Raw genomic sequence first — 9238 nt, 5'->3', positions numbered from 1 at the left:
ATGGAAAACGAGGAACATTTTATTATTTAAAAGAGACTGCATAAATGTAAGAGACTGTTTGAAACTAGCAAAAAGTGAACTTTACATGTATTACCTGCTGGACAAGAAGAATCTGGGGAGTAGAAAAGCCCTCAGTTTGTGGAACATTCACCTATGGAATATGTTGTTTTGAATGATTGTCCATTTTTTCTGACCTTATCTATTGCAATTATTGATTTTTGTTGTTAATGATTTGATACGTAATAAATATATAAATGTAAAAAATCTGTTCTTATCAGTTTAATATCTTATACGTCCCCTATCTAGGGACCATATATTAAATGGATTTTTAGAACAGGGAGCTGGAAAAAGAGCTTGCTCTGTCCACTCCGCGCATTGACCTGGTATTGCAGTACCTCCAGGACCGGTGCACCCCCTTTCTTATTTCAGTATTCAAAAACAGAAACGACGAGCAAGAGGTGCAGCGCAGCTGTGGCGGCTAACAACCAAGCACTTTGATTGACACTCAGCCCGTCTGCTGCCGTGGAGCTCGCAACATTGTATCCACTGAGCAGCTGCGTCTGCCAGAGTGTGCACAGCACAGGTACAACTGGAAGCAAAACAACACACACTCACACACAGTTCATATGCCAGCTGCACTCTATAGTTCGTACCTACCGCTGCGCTAATAGCCAAGTTGGAAACATCGGGCAGGCACAGCGTATCCTGGCAGCCTGCGTCTGTATGCTCCACGTATTCGGGTCATGGGTGTATGTGCAGGGGGTGCGGTCGCACCTGGGGCCCGGAGCCCGAGGGGGCCCATAAAGTCTCTCTTCTCCACATTGCAAACCAATGCTATCAATGAAGCTTTATAGTTTGGGGGCCCAGTTCCAGACTTTGTACTGGGGCCCCGCAGCTTCAAGTTACACCTCCGGATCAGGGTAATGCTAGGCCATTCCAACCAGCCTGTGTGTGTATGACCTGCAGTCGCTGGTAGTCGAAAAGCGGCCGGCCCCGGATGCGCGCTTCAGAGTGGACAGACAGCAGTGGACCCCCAATCACACAGGCCCAAGGCTTGCTATGTAGCACGGAATACCTCATTGGACTGCAGCACTCCACGCGGGCTGAGATACACGCTCCACGTGGGATGGGCAGTATTCGTCCATGAAGATCCAGGCCAACGTTTAGAGATGGAGCAACACTCGGGGAGCAAAGAACTCCAACGAACGGACGTCTACTTTACAAGGATGTATTGCTTTATTCAATGCATGGACACAGAAACAGTTCAACCGCTCGATTACAGACCGCAGTCAATACAGTAAAGAAAGAAATGTGTCTGTTTAATGTAAACTTGCATGGAGCTCGTTTGTCAGCCACTGACTGAATGCTGCTGCTACATGTCTGAAACGTGGTCTGACGTTACATGCACCACCAGGGATAAGGCCTTGCCTATAAGCATTCCCCAGCTGGCAAAAACGGAACCTCCCTGCCTATTCCTCACCATGGAAGAACGGAAGCTACCTTTTTTTTAAAAAAAAGAAAGCCACAGCAGCAGCCAACTAGATTTTGGTAGGCCGCTGTCTCCCCCTTGTGTGCTGCATAAAAAATGCACTCCGCAAAAAATAACAATGATCCACGAAATAGAGCGTATGGAGAGAATGAGGCTTCTAGATGAGCCGTCAGGCTATGATAAATTGTATCACACCTGGGCGATATGGATAGATGCCCGGAGCTCACCCCTATTTACTAGGTGGTTACAGACAGGGACATGTAAGTAACACGTTTAAACCACAATCGTAAAGAGAAACAACAATCCCGGAGCCCACCCCCCCCCTTTTTGTTTCATTTTCTTTCTCCCGTGTCTTAGATACCTACCCTCCCTTACCACTCCCCCCCTTACCCTCCCCTCATTCCCCTGTTTGTAGACCTTATAAAATATCACAGACAAACATGATATAGTTCAACTCGAAATTTATTTATTAAGTTTCATTGTCAAAGTTATTTTTACATTGCTTTGAGATAAGGCAAAAGTTTCCCCCCCTCCATGAAACCAATAAAACCTATATTGAATAAAATAAAAATGATGCAGTTACCGGTAGTTCTGCAGCTTCTTGGTAGAGATAAAGACCATCTCCCGTCTCCCAGCTGCAGCAGAGACTGACTAAAATGGCTGCCAAGCCCGGTATTAATGCTTCTAAATTGATGACATCACAATGGAGTGATATTATCAGCCTTCCAAACACCTGGCTCATTTGCATACAGTGTGTATGTATGTATGTATGTCTGTGAGTCTATCTATCTATCTTTATTAATTATGTAGAATATAGATATGGATTATTTCTGAATTATAGATTTTGTATATATAGATTAAAGATAGATGTGTGTGTGTGTATATATATATATATATATATATATATATATATATATATATATATATATATATATATATGTAAAAAAATATATAAAATCTGTAGTTATGTATGTATGGCGGGAAAAAAAGGCCTGCTGTATGTTTTTAAGTTCTTCGGATGACCATGCCGCTCTATTATACTCCTTACTAGGGTCTACTAATGCTGGCCCAGGGGAAGGCAATAAAGCCCTATGGGGCCGAAGCCAATTTCCCTCATTTTAGGTAAAAAGTTTCCATCCGTCCCTACTGGAAATGCGGCCGGCCAAAGAGATCCCTCCAACCGACCGGCCGACGCACCTTCAGAGACAAACTAGTGCTTGCTTCTAGTGTCATCGCCGGCTTAACCATCCTGTGTAGGGAGCTGAAGAGTCCTGCAGCAGCAGCAGGCTCTGCAAGCCTAGGATGCGTGAGCACGGTGCAAGAGGAAGGACTGAGGGTGTGAGGCTGGGCGCGGTTGAGAAGGTGTGGGGCGGGGCTATGCAAAGTTTTACAATTCTCCCAGCTGCCTGGGTGCATTGTGGGTGCGCCCAGAGTGTCGGCTGAGCGTGTTGCCTCAAGCCTTGGAAGTGGAGTTGGGCGGGCCGGGCTACAGGTGAAACCCATTTCGGGTTATCGCTTCTCGGCCTTTTGGCTAGATCAAATGTACTTGGTACAGGAGATTTTGTCAGAAGGTACTCAGGCACCCCTCTCCTCGGCCTTGCGGGATCGCCCACCTCGGTGGGCTTAACCCGCATGCTGCTATTGTTGAGAGGGACTAGTCCTAGGGTAACGAGCCGCGATCCCCCTAGCCTCTTTTGGTCTCCGGATCAAAGGAGGGCAATTGCAACACTTAGGTGAAGCAAAAATTGCGCTAAAAACATGGGTGAAAACCCAGAATTCATACCGGCTTATGCCCGGATTTTAAACTCTGTTTGTGTCATCCTAGCAGAGAATACGGCGGAAGTACGTGGCCTGACGTATGTCGTTAAGGACGTGCTCATGGGCGTTTTCAACGTCCAACTACACGAAATTCTGGCGATTCAGGACTACCCTAAGAGACGGACTTACGATGTGACATTTACGCAGAAAGGTATCTTCCGTGACCTCATTTCTGCTTTACCAACCAAGAAGGATCCCAGGTTGGAGGGAGTCCAGATAATCGAGCACGTCCTTGACGTCACCAAACTCGTAGTGATTAAAATGTATTCCCCTTACACAAACGTTGAAGAGGTGCAATCCTTTCTACGAGAATACTTCAAATCAGTTTGTTGTGTTGGGAAGATTATGAACGAGTTGGGAATATGGACATCAAAATGGCGTTTCCAGGTCACGTGCATAAGAGATCCCAGCTACCCAGGGGACATAAGACTTCCGCAGGCACGTTTTAAATTGGCTAATGTGAGTGGCGACCTCTACTTTGCGGGGATGCCTGACTTCTGTAGGGTTTGTCAAAAATACGGCCATCACAAAGAGCAATGTGGTAGCACCTGTAAGAAGTGTGGGGGTGCAGACCACGAGACAAACCAGTGCCAAATGGGGAAGAAATGTCATTTTTGCGGCAGAGTTGGTCATCTTTATAATTCTTGTCCCCATAGAGCACAGAACCAGGAGCAGCAGGGGCAGCCCAGACGCAGCCAGAGCCAGCCCAGGCGGCCAGCAGACCCAAGTGTACCCCCCCCCCAAGAAGAGGAACCCGAGGAGATGGACACCACATCTAGACCCCCCGAAGCGGAAGGAAACGTACCAAAGGAGCAAAAGCGCCACAAAAGAAGGGCAAGTGATCAGCAGACGGGTAAACCTTCCCAGGAATCTGGGAAACCGGATGAAGCTGGTCCAAGCCCTCAGGTGGCGCCTGCTCAAAAGGTGCCTGAGGCAGAGGACCCTGGGGGAGCGACAGCCGCCACGAAAAGGAGGAAAGGGTCGCTACAAAAGCTATATTCGGAGGTAGTGCAGGGGGAGCAGCAGGGAGTATCTGCTCATGCAGAGAAACCTGGCATTCCCCCAGAGAGGCCACCGCACAATGCCCCTCCCCCACCCTGCCAGGTGGGGGACTCAGGGGTTACCTCCGGAAAAAAAGCTGAGGACCAAGTACTCGCCCCTGCGGAGGGGAATCAAGCGGAAGAGAAGGCTGACTCGCTGGCCCCCGGGGAGGGCGTACTTCCAATGGAGTCTGTGTGGGACATCTCGCAGATTCCAGCCTCAGGTACCGTGGGGGGTCAGTTAAGTGAAGGGAGTACCTCTCCGTTGTCCTCCTTATACACAGTGCACTCGGACGCGGGGGGGGGTATGACGGTTCCAGCGATGTCTCTGGCTTAGCTGGAGAGTTATAGGATGGCAGGGGTCCTGAGTTGCGCAACCAGGACTAGGATAACATCTCCCTATACTCTCAAACATCCATGGCTGAGCTATCTGGCATTACACTAAATGTACGGAGTCTGGAAACGCAAGTGCGAAGGGCTGCCCTCTAACTACCTGACGATTTTCGCTGCTTCTGTGTTCTTTTTGCAGGAGTGTGGCATCCCGCATCGAGCACAATATAAAAAGTATGAAGCTGATTGGGTACACGGCCCATCAGTGTGGTCTGGATCAAACGAGTCCAGATCAGCGGGGGTCGCCATTCTTTTTAAAGGGAACGTTTTTATTGATTTTATCAACGAAATTTTACCAGGCAGAATTTTATTGGTTAAAGCTTTTATTAACGGTGTGAAATGGCAGTTTTTAAATTTTTATGGTTCTCCAGATAAAAACGAAAGAGCAAGAATGTTATAGATTTTACCCTTATTTATTAGTGATGCTGAACCTTTAGTTTTAGCAGGAGATTTTAACTGTATTTTAAGAGGGGAACGCCGGTTCTCGAACGCAGTAAGTCGCAACTACGATAAAACCTCGAATATGTTAAAAAATTTACTGTTGGATTTTAGACTTACTGATGTTTTTAAAAAATGCAACCTCCACCTTCCAGAAGAGGCTGGCGTTACCTGGAGCAATGTGAATTGTAGCTCCAGGATAGATTTTATTCTTCGCTCTTATCAAGTACTGCCTTTTAAATATGACCTTTTTACTAATGTGTTTTCAGACCATAAGTTATTGTTTTTTAAAGTAAAAAGTGAAACAAAAAGAAGCACCGGTAGAAACGCCTGGAAATTAAACGTGTCCCTGTTAAAGATCCGCGGGTTTTATCAGATTTTATTGCCTTTTATAGAGATTGCAGACGGATGAGAGATCCCAGCAATCCCATCAGCGTTTGGTGGGAAAAAATGAAATTTAAGATAAAGCAATTCTTCATAAATGTTGGGATCTCCAAGGCCAAAGCGAAGCGCGCCTTTTATGCTAATCTGAACATCCGTCTGCAAACCCTGTACAAATTCCGAGACCATGGTATTAATGTGGAGAAAGAGCTCATAGACATAAGAGATTGCCAAATGCCTGGAGCAGAAGGGAAAGGAGATCATCTTCTGCTCAAGAGTCCAGCACCTGGAAGAAAACGAGACCTGCTCCAGGTATTTCTTCAAGACCACCAGAGGAAGGCAATCTCTTAACGAGCTACATGGTACTTGGGATGTGCAGGGGATTTTAAAAAAGGTTTATGAGTTTTATGCGGATCTTTTTAATACAAAGAATGTTGATAACAGTTTTATGGAAGACTAATTGAAGGAGATTACCGATATTTTAGATCCTGTCTCCCAAAAGCTTTTATTAAGAAAAATCACGGAGCAGGAGGTTTTAGAGACGATCAAGGGTTTTAAACCAGGTAAGGTGCCTGGCCCAGATGGTATACCCATCGAGTTTTATGTCACCTTTTATGGGCTTTTAAAGGATGATTTGTTCTCCCTTTTTACCGAGGTTTTTAATTCTAAAGCCCTCCCAGGGTCATGGAAGAAGAGTGACGTCTCCTTGCTGTACAAGAAAGGAGACAAAGCTGACCTAAAGAACTGGAGACCGATCACCCTTCTAAACTGTGATTATAAAATTATGGCCAAGATATGTGCGAGCAGACTTAAAACCGTTATACAGAAAATCATCCACTCCAACCAAGTCTGCGGAGTCCCTGGGAGGAGCATATGGGAGAACCTAAACCTTATTAAAGATGTGATCAGTGACACAAAGTCTAGAAAAGCGAAGATGGCCGTTTTATCGATAGACTTTGAAAAAGCTTTTGACCGAGTGTCCCACTTTTACCTTTTTAAGGTTTTAGAGAAGATGGGTATACCGGAGGGTTTTTTATTGTCTCTTAACCCCTTGAGTGGCGGGTTTCCTACCACCCTGTCGTGCCCACCAGGGCAGGTTTTTAAAATGGTCTAATCATTGAATTTCAACTAATTTTGCAGTTGCGTCTCAAGAGCCATAACTTTTTCATTTTTCCATTGACATGGCCGTATAAGGGCTTGTTTTTTGCGGGACAAGTTGTGATTTTTTTAAACAGGAGGGAGGAAAAAAAGAAATGGGGAAAAAAGAAAAAAGGGGCCATGTCATTAAGGGGTTAAATAATGTATTAACTTCCTTCTCTGGGTCATTACGACGCACGGATACCACATGTGTGATTGTATTTTTGATTTTTTTACAAAGTAAAGGGAGATAAGTGTTTTTATAATTTTTTTTTTTAATAATTTTTTAATTTTTTTTTTTTTTTTTAAACTTTTTTTTTTCTTTCTCCCTTTAGGGGACTTCCACAGGGATCCATCAGGACCCCCTGATCCCATTCCGGGGGTCTGATGGTGACAGCCCTTTACATGCTGCAGTGACAGCCCTTTACATGCTGCAGTCACATAGACTGCAGCATGTAAAGGGTTAACACAGCAGAGATCAGAGGTTTTCTCTGATCTCTGCTTTAAGAGCTGGTACCTAGCTGTCCTGATAGCCAAGCACCAAGCTCTCCCTGTCACAGAGACCATCGGCTTGCTTCTGACAAGCCGATGGTCTCTATGGCAACCTGTAAACAAAGCAGGACATTGCCGGCATATCGGCAATATCTTCTGCTGGTTTTTCAAAGCCCTTGCTTTGTTCTTTGTGGGTCTGTGCAGGCAAAGCACACTGTCAAAGCTTGTGGGACTGTGCAGGCAGAGCACACTGTCACAGCTTGTGGCATTGTGCTCTGCAGCTCCCATAGTGATACATAGCCCGGAAATCTTCCGGGCTATGTCACTATGAGCAGTGGAGCTCGTCCCGAAAAATTTCCGGGCGTGCCACTCAAGGGGTTAAAGCATTTTATGATAATTGTACAAGCAAAATTTTAGTGAGGGGTTTTAAGACACAGGACGTGCTTTTAAATTCCGGGGTAAAGCAGGGCGTGTCCCTTGTCCCCACTACTCTTCATATGTGCATTGGAGCCTCTTATGTGTGCGCTACGGCGCACAGGAGGGGGGGGGATAGAGGCGAAGGTAGTGGGGTACATGGATGACGTTGCAATATTGTGTAGGGACACCCTATCTATACAAAAGACTAAGACAAATCCAATATTTTGGCTGCGCCTCGGGTTTTAAAGTTTATTTTAGTAAAAGCAGTATTTTAAACATCGGTGGAATGCTTCTTACGGATATTCCGGTTCCTGTGTCTCCATCTGTACAAATTTTAGGTATCTCCTTCGATGAGTCCAATAATGGTTTTAACAGTTGGGACTTGGTGGCACAGAAAATAAACCAAAAAATATGTATGTGGAAGCTGAGAGAGCTGACGATGGAGGGGAAGATTTTAATTACAAAAATGGTTATTCTACCTATCCTGTTGTTTTTAAGTATGGTGTTCCCCCCTCCAGAGCGGCTCCTCAAAAAGATTACTAAAGCTTGTTTTACCATGGAACTCCAGGATGGAAAAGCTCAGGCGAGAGATTGTTTTAAAACCCAAAGCGATGGGCGGGAAGGATTTCCCAGATTTTAAAGCATTTCTCTTAATTAAGTTTTTTAGACTGTGTATTTCTGCGCTTTTTAAAGATAATTACTGGTCTTATTTTATGCGTTTTAACACCGGATATTTTATGAGGCGTAATGGCTGGTTTACCACAGTTTTAAATTCACCTTATGCTTTTAATATGCCGGAGGAATACAAGATTTTAGAGTCTATTATAGTTTTGTACAATTTTAATGGTAAAAACTTACAAATTTTAAAAGATAGTAAAAAATTGCTCAAAAATATTAAAGAAAATTCCCTAACAGAGACGGTGAGCAATTTTAACGAGCAGCAAAGTAAGAAGATTTGGCAAATTATTAACCACAACTATCTTTTTAATTCACAGAAGGACCTGGCCTGGAGCTGCGTACATCAGTGTCTTCCATGCCGGGCATTCCAGCACCGGAGAGGCTTGACCAACTCTGCCGCCTGCCCAAGACAAAGATGTGGAGATGACGAAACGACGACCCATCTGATGTGGAACTGCGACTTCGCAAAGGAAATCTGGACGAAGATAACTCCTCTGATGAAAAGAATAACCGGATTAAAGCAACTAAGCCTCAACACAGTGATGTACGGTGGTCTGGAATGCCCAACACGGACTCAAAACATCATGGCATGGAAGATGATAAACTGTACTAAAGCAGCTCTGTGGAAGGCCAGGAATATTTTATTATTCAAGCATGAGTTTTTATCTGTGAATGAGGTTTTATCCATTTTTCTTAACGAGTTATACCAGTATTAGCTAATAGACCGGAAAAATTTTCCCATTTTATCTAGAAAGTGGTTTTTAAGCGAATGGAGTTCCATAATTTGATGCCACCAAGTGCCCATTTTATGTGAATGTAATTATTTTATATTTTAAAACAGTGTTGAAATATTGTTTTTGTATTTATAATGTTCTTCAGAATATTTCTTGTAAAACTGTTTTGATATAAATAAAAGTCACCCCTTTGTAAGAGGTAGTCAATTTAAAAAAAAAATTTG

General features: G+C 44.4%; 1 pseudogene; it reads left to right on the top strand.

The window, feature by feature from the left end:
* The first annotated feature begins 210 nt into the window (after window positions 1-210).
* Window positions 211-417, top strand: LOC136574155 (U2 spliceosomal RNA; annotated as a pseudogene).
* The last annotated feature ends 8821 nt before the right edge of the window (window positions 418-9238 follow it).

Source organism: Eleutherodactylus coqui, chromosome 7 (assembly GCF_035609145.1).
Source record: "Eleutherodactylus coqui strain aEleCoq1 chromosome 7, aEleCoq1.hap1, whole genome shotgun sequence".
Taxonomy (NCBI): Eukaryota; Metazoa; Chordata; class Amphibia; order Anura; family Eleutherodactylidae; genus Eleutherodactylus; species Eleutherodactylus coqui.
The sequence above is the reverse complement of the archived record's forward strand: the minus strand, read 5'-3'. Positions and strand labels throughout refer to the sequence as shown.